The following is a 13,402-nucleotide window of genomic DNA, read 5'->3' on the forward strand; positions in this document are numbered from 1 at the left end:
ATGCGAAAAATGTCAAAAATTTGCTCACCAAATCCACTAGTCGGCTAGAGATTTGCTCCCCCTGACAAGTCCTTGGCCATTTGCGCTTTGGGGGCTAGATATTGTAGAACCATTTCTAATCGCTTCGGGCAACCGCAAATTTTTCATCACTGCTACTGACTACTTCACCAAGTGGGTAGAGGTCGAGGCATTGGCCACCATCAAGGAAAAAGATGTAAAGAAGTTTGTCTAACAGAATGTTATCACTCGCTTCGACATCCCAAAGGCCCTCATTTCGTATAATGGCACACAATTCGACAGAAACCCTTCCGCGAATTTTGCAAGGAGTTGAAGATTGAGTTTTACAACTCTACACCAGCGTACCCTCAATCAAATAGTCAAGCTGAAGCCTCAAACAAAACTATCTTGGATGGGCTGAAGAAGCGACTGGAGAAGGCTAAAGGGAGGTGGGCTGAGGAACTCCCCAATGTGCTTTGGGCATTCCACACTATACTAAGACGCTCGACCAGGGAAACTCTATTTGCCTTGGCTTATGGCATGGAGGCAGTCATACCATTAGAAATTGGCATACCAACCATCCGATCTGAAAATTTTGAGCTAGACTGAAACAAGGTATAGCCTTGGAACTGGACCTAGCTAAAGAAAGAAGGGAACGGGTGCTAATTCACGTTGCGGCCTACCAACAAGATCTTTTCAAGAAGTATAACAAGGTCGTGCATCCAAGGCTATTTAAGGTTGGAGATTGGGTCTTGAGGAAGATGATGGGCAACACAGTGATCCTTGGAGAAGGCAAGTTAGGAGCAAATTGGGAAGGACCATATAAGATAACCAGCCTTGCTAGCAAAAGAGTATACCATCTGGAGGACTTGGATGGCAAAGCTATCCCAAGACCATGGAATGCGGCCACCCTCAAACTATTTTACTTCTGACATGTAATCTTTCTTTCTTTGTATTCAAATTTGGCCTATTTGCATTAAAAGTAATGTTTAACACTTAATGGAAAGAACCCTGTGATTTATCTATGTATCATTTTTTTTGTTGTATTTGAGCAGTTGGATACTGGAGGCATTTCACCTTTAGTTTCAATGGCTCACCGTACAGAAATTTGTCGTATGAAATGCTTGAGGCATGAACCCGACCAAACTTAGCCCTGCTATAACTGAGCTGATTTTTGCTCGCTGTGACAAAAAACTGGTGACATCCCTAGTTTCTCCATGTGAACCGAGCTGATTTTTGCTCACCCCCACATCAGCCGGTGTTTTGGCTAACTCACAATGTGAGACCCCTAACTTTTGTAAACCCTATTAGGTCCCTTACTTTTAAATTATTTCTTTGAAATCGCTCAACTTCTTAATTAATTGCAATTTTAACCCTATGATCAAAATACATGCACCAACTAATAACCTGCAAACCCTAATCGATTTCGGAAACTTGGAAATAATTTCAAATACTCTAATTGACTCCTTAAAGATGAAATTACCACTTGAAAACCCTTGGTTTTTTCCGGTCTTTATCACGTTCGTCGGTTGATTGCGTTTTTGTTCGAAACAAGAAATTCAAACCGAATTAGATTCTCTAATCCTAACCTAGTTAAATTCTATTTTAAAATAAATGTTTCAATTCATAAATTAAGGCCTTAGCCCTCATATTTTACTTAAATCACAAATTGACCCCAAGTTAGTATCATTGTATATATATATATTTGTACCTCTTATTCATCAAATCTTTTTGTACACAATATCTATGGAATTTGTACACATAACAAATAGGAAAATCCCCCAAATCTTGAGCACATGGCTAGCCATCATACCTCCTAGGTTATAATCATTGTACTTTAGTACAAACAAATCCCTTGAAATCTTTGAGTAATGATGACCTTGGTACCTATAAAAATTTGCTATGAGTGTACTTCTAACTAGAAGGTATTTAAATTAGCCCTAAATCTAACTAGATCATCATTAAATACACAAATAAGGTTCCAATACATGAGTTTAATTTCAAGCCCTCACTTCTTTTATTAATTTCAAGATTTGCCCTAAACTAGTACATGTACTTTTTATACTATAGTACCATCAAATCAATTTGTGGATCTATCTATATACATTGGGGATATGTCCATAGTACTCAAAAATTGAATAAAATATTCCCCATTTCTCTTCCCCATGGCCGGCCAACCTAGGAGAGCGTGAGGGACCAATTTTCAAGACTTATAATTATGACATTCTAGAAGCAAAGTACCAAGTACAAGGGTTATGTTCCCAACCTAGTTCCATTCCAACTAGAGGCCAACTAAATCTTGTCTAATCACATAATTAAGTCCCCTAATCACTCCCTATTCCATTAGACTCCAAGTAAATCTAAACTTTTCAATCCAATTCCAACTAATGGGCCTTTGTGTCTTTTCACACCAAATTTGCCTATATATACAACCACCCACTTAGCATAGCATACACAAACAACACACACACACACCTACATTCGGCCTAGAGGAGAGAAAGGAGAGCAAGAGAAAAGTCTTGAGAGGAAGAGGAAGGAAGAGGAGAGCACTCTTGTTCAACTTGGCCTAGCCTAGCAAGTAAGCCATAACACAACTCTCTCTTTTATTTTCCTTTTTCAAATACATGTTCTTAAGGGATCTACCCATTGTTTTCAGATGTGCTATTAATGATTTCCTTGTGTTAAAAATGATAAGAGTCGAGCCATGATTCCACCTCTCTTGTAGTTCCCCTCATTTCGGTACAAAACTATCTTTTTCATACCAATCTCTCAAACTTTCCAAAGGTACACCTTTAAGATAATTTTCTGAGTTTAATATATATTATTTAGCATGTTTTAATCACAAAAGAAATGAAAAATTTCCCGTAGTGGATCCCTTTCTCATAAATCTTGTTATTTTGGGTATTGTGCCTTAAGAATCTGTTTTCACAGCCATCTTTTGAAATTTTTAGAAAAATGTAGAAAAATCTTTTGGACCTCCATTTTATGTCAAAATCTTCCTTAAGGAGTTATCTTTCAACTAAAATTGGTTTCATTGAGAACAAGTGAGCGATTTGTGAGAAACTCCGATTTTTGTAACGGTCGACGAATCTGGACAGCGCTGGAGCATTTCTTAAATAACTAAATCTATAAAAGCTATCATATTTCCGAAACATGTTCTGAAAACTAGATTAAATTCTCTACAAACCATAGGAAGGCCGAGTTCGGTAAAAATCTAAAATAGCCCTTTTGATTTTGATCTTTAAATGGTATTGAATCTGACAATTTAGTTTTGCATGGGTGTTTTATGCTCTTGGGTACATGCATATGCTTATTAGTTTATGATCATGTCTTGGTATGGAATTTCATGTGTTATGGTTATGTTCCTTATCTTCTTCATTTTAATGGATATTACTATCTTGTTGAGTTTGTTCTAACTTAACTTAAAACATTGATCCGAACGGAAAACTTAATTGGGATGATATTGGGTTTTCGATCACTTGAACAATGAAGAGATGATAATGTGTTATGTATGGATTGATGGGATGTGCTCCCTAATTGGAGGTTAAGTCTTGCACAAAATGTTGTCGCGTAAACCCTAGAATGGAATGGACGTATTCGGACTCTTTGCGACGGTTTGATTGGTGAGATAAGGTTGGGTTCGGATGGGACATTCAAGAGGATAAAAATTTTTGGAAGGATAAGGTTAGATTCAGGAGATAAAACCTTTTCTTTTCGCTGTCCCTTTTGAGGTCCTGCGGTTGGCGCTACGCGGTATATAACTGTTGGTAGGCATCCGAGGTTAGTTCTGCAACAAAGCAGCAAAATGGGGAGTTTCGAATAGTCTGGTATCCAATTCTTGTGGTTGGGAGGATGAAATCTCTTTGGGAGATTTCTAGAATACTAACCACTAACATTATAACCTCTGTTATCTATTTGAATGACATGTTTTTTTCCTCTATTATTGAAATTGTTGTTATTGACTTGAATATCATGCTTCACTACTTGTTAGCCATAAATGTGATGGTGTATTGGATTGGGAAAAAGGGACGAGGTATGTGTGCGTTTACTGGGCATTCAAAGCTCACGGTGTTTCATGCCATGTATTGAAGACTATTAGGCTGGTCGAAGGCAAAGCTGAAGTATTTGAGGACGTATGGCTATCCTATGAGAGTTAGGAACTAGTTATGTTAAACGTGTTTTGAGATTGTAAGTGATAGATCCCATGTTGTATTTAAGACGTGATTTTTTGTAATTTGTAAGTATATAACATTTGTAACCTATCCTTATACTCCGTTAACTCATGTAGGCCTTGTGTTAATACCTTGTCAAGATTTGTCAAAAGGGCAGCTTTGCTATCTAAGGTGGTTGGACTTAGAAGGGAGGCTATTTTGACTCCTCCGACCTTCCTGGAATCTTGCTTGGTTATTAGCTAAAGGACTCATTAGTAACATTTTCTACTCTTGTAACCTTAGATAAACCCTATATTTAATGGTTAATATATTATCTGATGTTCCCGATTTTTGGGGCGTCACACACAATTTTGGACCGAACTAACTTTGCTCAAACCTGGCTGACTTTGCCTGCCGCTGAGCTGATTTTGCTCACCATCGTCGAGCTGAGTTCGCTCATGTATGAAGAAAGTTGTTGATATGCCCAACTTCTGAGCTGAGTTTGCTCTCTGGGATAAAGTTGTATCCCGCCCAACTTCCGTTACAAAACTGAACTGACTTTGCTCGCCAAAAATGAGTATGCGCTTTGTCCAAACTCAAGGATCCCTCAACCGAGTTGATTTTGCTCACCTGAGGAAAAAGTTGGTGTTTTGCCCAACTGGTGTCAGAACCGAGCTGACTTTGCTCGACAAAAAGGGTTGTGCCCTTTGAACTAATTTTGCTCGCTATGGAAAAAGTTGGCGTTCGTTTTGCTATAAAATCGAGCTGATTATGCTCGTTAATCTGAGCTGACTTTGGTCGTCAGGGAATGAGTTTTGCGACTTGCCCAATTCATGGATTGTTTTTTCCCTCAAACCGAGCTGAATTCGCTCGTCGGGAAGACAGTTGTGCTTACCCACTTTTGAAAAGGAATCTTATATTTCTAAAATTATAGAACAAATCGTGCAAAAATCAGCTCGGCGTAGCAGATTTACAAATATAACTTGACACGGATAAACTGAACAAATATGTCTCAGCCATTATACAAGATCTCATCACATTCATTCAAGCCAAGAATTGAAGAAAACAAAAAGGCAAATGCATGGTGAGCAAAAAGTTCATTCGTTTCATTAAAGCTGAAATTGGGCTACAAAAGGTGGGGCCGCTAGCCTGGTTACACAAAAAAAAAATGGGGGGGATGAAATATAAGAGCGCTTAATCTATATTCATAGTTGTCTCTTGCTTGGCATGGTCCTCCTCGATCGTGTTCACCGCGGGCTCCTTTTAAACGATGGGGCTCAGATCCGATCCAAGCTCGACCCCTTTGCCGCTCAGCGAGTCCTCTTCCTCTTGGATTGGTTGTCGACTCTCGTTAGTCGGTGGGGGGAATGCAACCTCAACCGCACTATCCGTCTGGGTTGCCTTGATCAATTTCTGTTGTACGGCTGCGGCATAGGCCTGTATATGTGGAGGAATGAAGGCAAGTAGAGGGTTCTTGAAGACGTCAGAGTCAGGGCCATGGCCAAGCTTTTCTGCGGCAGCTTTCCAGCCACATTGAAAGAAAATGTCTTTGGTCCCCTCCATCTGCTGCTCGTAAACCTTCTCGCCTTTCAAGTAGTCGCGGTCCTCCGTTTCATTAACTCTCTTTTTAAGTTCGACCTTGTTAGTGGCGTGGAGCTTGTGTAGCTCGGCCAAATACCTCTCCTTTTTGGCCTAGACAGCCTTTTCTTTATCTTTCTTGGCCCGCGCCAGCTTCGCGGCCATCTGATCCCATTCGGCAAGAACTGCCTCAGGAGAGGACTTTAATTTCTCCAGCTCGACGGTCTTAGACTTATTGTCAGTGATGGCTTCCCACAGACTTTTTCGAACGGAGACCATGCACTCATGGGTGAGGTAGTTTTTCTGTGTGACCTGCAAAAAAGATGACGTTAGTACATGCCGAGCAATAACTTGTCAACACTAAAGGTCAAATACATACCAGAACTGTTGACTTTGCGGTCGACCTAAAAACCTTCAGGTCAGACGGCTCATCGTGCCTCTTCATGTCTGTTGAAAGGAGCAGACCCTTGGTTATGTTAAAGTCAAGAGAGTAGTCTTTGTCAGCATAAACTGAATTGGCCATGGTGACTGCTTGACCCTTGTTTTTCAGCTCGGGTGACCAAACTAGGGGGGCAGTGGAGCGAGTTGACTGCTTTGCCATGGGTTGTTCAGTCTGGTCGCCCTGATCAGCAGATAGTTGCTCTGTTAAATCTTCATCAGCCAAACGCTGTTCGGTCGAAGTCTGCCTGGGCCTCTTCTTCGACCAACCAAAAACCTGCTCGCTGGCAAGTGCCAACACCGGTCCTTCATGCATAACCATTCTAGAAGTTTGCCCCCCAGTCATTTCGGTTGGTTGCGAGTTACTCGGCTCACCTGTGATCATCGATTTGATGGTGTGGATTTATGCTATCTCCTGTTCGGCAGTCAGGGGGACAAGTTTGATCAGCAGAAGAGTTGGATCTGGTTTAGGAGATGGGGCACGAGGAAAGTCAACGACCCTGCTTTTGCGCGGTGCTGTGTGCCAATAGCTCAGTTCGTATTTGAGTAGCTTTTGGGCCTTTCTTTCTTCGACCGGATGTCGAAGAGCAACCCTTATAGCCTCTCAGTTAGCGTTGGAATAATCGTCCGCCAAGAGTTTGTAATCTGTAAAAATGAAGCAAGGGTTAGATAAGCAATGACGAATCAAACCCAAACAATTAAACCATGCTACAATGCTCACCAGCGCTCCTAAAATTTTTACGTATGTACCAGCCCAATATTGGCGCTTCGGTGTCTTCGTAATTTCCAGACACCTACAAAAAGTCATCATTATTCATCTCTTTATCTGGGTTACCCTCTACAAGCTTTGCTCAGCCATTTCTAACCTTCAGGTACTAGCAGAAGCCACCTTTATTCTTACTAAGTGTGTATTGGTAGAATATCTCGGCAAGGCCGAGGTTCAGACCGAGTGTCCGATTCAGCGTGGCCACGCCATTTATTATTTTATACGTGTTATTAGAGACTTGAGTGGGGCACAGCCTAGTCTACCTAAAAAATTCACAGACCAGGGATTGGACTAGGAAGCGTAAGCCGTCGTCCACAATAAACACGACCGTGAAGGAGCATTTCTCCAATTCGTCCTAGAGAGTGTCTCCTTTCTTGGCCAGCTCTAGGTGGACGTCGTCTGGATTGTTGTATTCTCTGCGGAACTCAGCCATTGCCCCAGGCGAGCCGACCATGAAGCGATATTTCCCCATTTATCTATGTTTTATTCTATATAGTAAATTCGATAGTAGCTCGGTCAAAATTAAGTGGCTCAGGTGATTATTTGCTCGATCTTTGAGCCTCACCGATAGTGATGTTGATGTGTGCCTGGTCAATCCTAGTTTTGCATCGTTAAAAATAAGTGCAAGTATTAGCACAACAATGAGCGCGCGACCCTCAAATACACTTAGCTCGGCCACAAAAAGTTCTAGTACCTTCTAGTCTTAACTCGGTATTTCAGTTTGGTGGTGAACCTAAATCAATGGGGCGGTTTTGGGCCTTCATCCAAACTGCTCGGCGCTCATCTCGACTAGATATTCCTATGAGCTTATAGCGCGATCACAGTCACTTAGGAAGAGCACGAACCAGTTTTGGCTCGGCCCTATCCTATTTGTGGATCTAAAATTGAGATTTAGCTTGATTTTTTCCAGAAGTCAATCGGTTCATCCTAAACTCAAGACTATATACTGAAATTAGAGGAAATAAGGGGCACGAGGGCTTGTTTATGTTTTGGGTTCCAGTTTACCTAATTTCTACGAAATATCCACTAGTTTTACCCCATAGAAGAGGCACGAGCAGGGTGGTAACAACCCCACATGAAAAAAGTTTGAAGAACACGAAGAACAACAATGGAAAAGAGGAAAAAGTAAGGAGAAACTCATGGATTTAGGCGTCAAATCATGAGGGAGGAGAGCACTGGAAACAGAACAAACGAGAGCGATGACGACGGTGGAGGTAGAAGTTCAAATGTTTAGGGTTTTGCACAGAGAAAGTGAATAGTGATGGGGCTGAAGGACTGACCTTTCACGTATATAGGAGATGATGAAGAGGCGCCAACTTTTCAAATTTTAGAGATAATGGGGATAGTTATGGGTTTGTACGAAACCAATGGGGGAAAGCCACGTGGCACCGATGTGATGGGTTGTTAGTACAGCTGATTGATGGATGACAAGATAACCAGCACAAGTCTCAATGACCAGCCTAAATGGATAGCTCAATCGAAAGAGTAATCCCACCCGTATTTAGCTCGGATGGGATTAAAAGGCCATTGAGAGGGAGATTTGTGCCGAACAAGTGGGCCGAGATATGGTAACACGGGATATGGTGTTGGGCCATGTGAGGGCCAAAGACACTGTGCTTGGCCAAACTGCACTAACACAACGCTTTGGCCCATTACGTTGGGCCGGGCCAAGGGTCGCCCAGAATATGGAGGCATGCAGGTGTTTAACCAAGCTAGGATCACGCAAAACGAGATATTTATTTAAGTCTGCACGGACTGGTTGGGTTGAGCTATGGACGGTTCGGACTGATGTGGGGACTGAGATGGCCCATGAGATCGCTGTGTCTGGCCGAGATGTCGATCTGCACGCCCCGTGTCTAGTTGGTTCGGATGGACCGGTTTGGTTTTGCTCGGCAGTACCTATCCCTCATAATGTTTATGTTTTACCAAGTAATAGCTCAGTTCAATATTCTACGTGGACCAATGATAAGGAGAGGGGAATCTATTCCTGGTATGCGCCAATACCATTTGGCGGTGTGACAAACGCTATTTAGAGGTTTTGGTCTTTACACGTATAAGAAATGTAGAGGGAAGCACAACCACCTGTCCAGATAAGGACAACAGAAGTAGTGTGCCCACAATCTCTGTGGCTGTATAGCCAGCCTCGAAAAAGAGGAGCATGCAATCGTTAGAGGTAAGCCATTTTTGATATATTCTCTCACTCTGTGCTTTGCCTTCTCTCTTTTTCTCTAAGTGTGCTAACTCGATTGTCGGAGGGTTTATCTGGCAGCACACCGCCGGGCAGCTCACCGTCCTTATGTTCTTAGGTTAAGCGACGTTACACAACGCTTGGATACAAGGAGTACGGAGAACGATGAATATTTCCTCCCCGTATAACACTCTTTCTAAAAATCTCAACACTTTAAATTTGATTGGTAGTCAAAACATAGTGATACTTGAACATCTAATAATTCCCATATCATATTCTTCTCCATTGTCACATTCGTTTTCTTTTCCTGAAATGAAACACAAATGCATGCATGGTTGCTCCCATCTTCCACCAGAATTGGTATTTCTGTTATGGGTTTTAATTTTTCCATCCATTTGTAATCAGAAGAATGGGGCAAAAACGTAAGTATCATCAGCTCATGTACACATATTGTGTTCTTCAATCTCATGTACCCATATATTTTTCAGTGTTTTATGTTTGTTGATCTCAGTTGTAAGTTTTCCATGTCCACATTAATCTTGATTGTCACATTCACATTTGTGTTTCCCAATCTGTGATGTTCACCTTCATAAATGCATTCCTAATTTGGAAAAATTATTTCACATTCGACATAGAGTTTTGCATACTTGATTCTTTATTTTTTTTTAAGGTTCAGTCGAGTTATAAACGTGGATAATCACATGGAGCAGTTCATTTTTTGATTTTCTAATTTCACATAGAGATTACATTTTCTCATACATGCACTGGCGACGCCACGTTCAAGCAAGGGGTTCACTTGAACCCTCTAAGATTTGAAATCTTTTATTACTTATGATAAGTTTTATTACTAGAAGTCAGCTATATGTATTTCATGAACCCTCTCATTTTATAGTTTTTGATAACTGATAAGAAAACTTGTTATTCAATTAATCAAATGAGTACAAATATATAAGCTAATAGAATAAAATCCTAACAACCTAAAGGACTAAACTATCCGTAATGAATAATATAAACTACAATAATTCACACCTCCTCCTCAAACTGAGGATACGAGTGCAGAAAGTATCGAAAGTTTGCGAAGAAGAAAATGAAAACGAGCAACAATGTGAGTCTTCATAAAAAAATCGACCAACTGAAGAAAGGAGGGGAACAAAAGGGAGAGTAATAGTGACAGCCTAAAGATGTTGTCTAACAAAGTGACAATCTATTTCAACATGCTTGGTCCACTCATAGAGGACTGAATTATGGGCAATTTGAACAACACTCTGATTATCACAATACAACGGAGTCGAATCAAAAAGAGAGACACCCATATCAGAAAAAAGCCACCGAAGCCAAACGATCTCGGAAGTAACATGAGCCATGGCACGATATTCAGCCTCAGCGGTGGAACGAGCAACAACAGACTATTTCTTACTCTTCTAGGATATGAAAGAATTGTCGAGGAAAACACAAAGACCAGAAGTAGATTTGCGATAAGAGATATCGCCTGCCTAATCAGCGTCAGCATAGGCACGAAGAGTCAAGTCTGAAAAGGCAAATAACAGCAAACATTGTAACAAAGTGTCACGAAGGTAGCGCAAAGTACGAAGTAAGGTAGCCCAGTGTGTGGAACGAGGAACAGAAACAAACTGGCTAAAAATGTGCACAGCATAGGAGATATCCGAATGAGTAACGGTGAGATAAACAAGGCACCCAACCAACTCGCGATACAAAGTGGAATCCTCAAGAGAAACGCCATCAGAAGCAGAAAACTTAGCTTGCAACTCAAGAGGAGTGTTGACAATTTTGTCATCAGTGAGATTGGCACAAGAAAGAATATCACGAGCATATTTAGTTTGAGAGAGAAGATACCTAGTAGGAGAAGTAGCAATCTTAATACCAAGAAATACCGAAGAGACCCCAAATCCTTCATCTCGAACTCCTGAAACAACTGATGCTTAACCTCCTCAATAGTAATATAATCAGAGCCAGTGATGATCATATCATCTACATATAAGAGAAGGAGAACAAGGCCAACAGAAGTGCGCCGAACAAAGAGAGCACAATCATGATGACTACGGCGAAAACCAAGCTGAAGTGCAATAGAGTGAAATCGTTTCTACCAAGCACGAGGAAACTGCTTGAGACCATATAGAGTACGACGAAGATAACAAACAACACCAGGAGGGTGAGAGAGACCCAGTGGAGGTCGCGTATATACTTCTTCAGCAAGATGCCCATTCAGAAAAGTATTTTTGACATCTAGTTGAAACAAAGGCCAGTGATAGGCAGCATCAACAAAGATAAGAGTGTGAATAGTAGTCATCTTGGCAACGGGGGCAAAAGTCTCATTATTATCAATCCCATACTCCTAAGAAAAGCCCTAGGCAACCAAACGAGCTTTGTACCATTTCAAATACCCATCAGAAAAGGTTTTGACCTTATAGACCCATTTACAACCTACAACATTCTTGTCAACGGGTAATGGAACCAAATCCCAAGTTTGAGTGTTAGCCAAAGCAGTTAACTCGTCATTCATGGCAGCAATTCAATTGGGATTATGACAGGCTTCCTTATAGGACCTAGGGTCAAAATATGTATGAAGACAAGAAAGAAAAGACTGATAGGAAAGGGAAAAATATGTATTACCAAAACCGTACCAATTTGGAGGATGACGGTCTCACTGTGGAAAGCGATGTGCAAGAGGAGCAGGATCCAAAGAAACAGCTAGAGGGACAATAAAGCTAAAGACAGACGAGCTCAGAAGTGCTTTGCTGCGCTGATAAACAAGAAGAGGAGCAGGGGAAGCGGGAGCTGGAGAGGAAGTAGCTGGCGAGATATTAGAAGTGCTAGTAAGAAGGAAAGTAGAAACCTCAAGATTAGAAACAAACTCATCGGGTGAAACATCAGGAGGAAATAGGTCAACGTGAAAAAATTTATCCTTAGTAATAGGGACAAGGGTGGAAGATATAGTGTAGTAGGATAGTTTTTCTAAAAAGGTGACATGCCTAGACATATATAGCTTTTTGGTGGTAGGATCATAGCACCGATAACCTTTCTAATTAATGTCATACCCTAAAAAGACACATAAGACACAACGAGAGCTAAGCTTAGAACACGCCCGTTTAGGGAGCAGCACAAAGCATGCAGAATCGAAAATCCGAAGAAGAGAATAATTGAGAGTAACACCAAAAAGACGCTCATATGGAGATGAACTTTAGAGAAGGGGGGAAGGCATCCAACTGAGAAGATATGTAGCAGTGAACACAGATTCTCCTCAAAAAATAAAAGGGACAAAAGACGAGAGCAACAAAGAACGAGCTGTATCAAAGAGATGGAGATGTTTACGCTCACCTCAACCATTTTGTGCAGGAGTGTTAGAACACGAAAACTGATGAATAGTGCCATGAGTAGCTAAACACTCCTCAAACTCAGACAAGTAACATTCACCCCCCAAATCAGAAAAGAGAACTTTAATGGTGATGGAAAACTGAGTGTGAATCATGGAGTGAAAATTAGAATATATTTTGTAAAAATCAGATTTTCTAGTCATCAAATAAACCCAGGTAAATCGACCGTAATCATCCACAAAAGACACATAATATTGCGAACCACCCTTGATAACTATAGATGAAGGATCCAAACATCAGTATGAACTAATCAAAAATGAGAAGATGAAATAGAACTACTTTTATTAAAAGGAAGAGCAAACATTTTAGCTAATTTACAACCACGACTCTCAGAAATATCATTAATGGGAAAATTGCCTAAATGTCTAGACCCAACTAACATCCTTAAACGATCACTCGATAGATAACCTAACCTAGAATGCCAAATATAAAATAAAAAGGACTTATTGTTTAAACAAAAAAAAAAGACAATATAGTAAAAGACGCTTCTGGAGGAACATGCAAGCTGTCCAACATATATAGTTCTCTAACTATACGCCCGATCCCAATCTACCTCTTGGATACCCGATCCTGCACAACACAATGAGAAGAAGAGAAAACAACTTCAAAACTGGAATCAGATAATTGACTAATAGAAATAAAACTGAGTGAGAGGTGAGGCACATAAAACTCAGGAAAAAGAGATAAATGAGAAGAGAAAATAGAACCAATAGAGTGTACAAGCATAGAAGAACCATTAGCGGTAGGAATAGAGATAGAAAAAAAAAATGAGAGACACAATCACTGAGGAGAGATGCAACAGGGGTCATATGATGTGAACAGCCAGAATAAAAAATCCACGAAGTGTGGATATTACCTGAAAATGATGAACTAGACAAACCTAATTGAGTAG

The sequence above is a fragment of the Camellia sinensis genome, chromosome 5, assembly GCF_055761805.1.
Source record: "Camellia sinensis isolate YWXY chromosome 5, ASM5576180v1, whole genome shotgun sequence".
Lineage (NCBI taxonomy): Eukaryota > Viridiplantae > Streptophyta > Magnoliopsida > Ericales > Theaceae > Camellia > Camellia sinensis.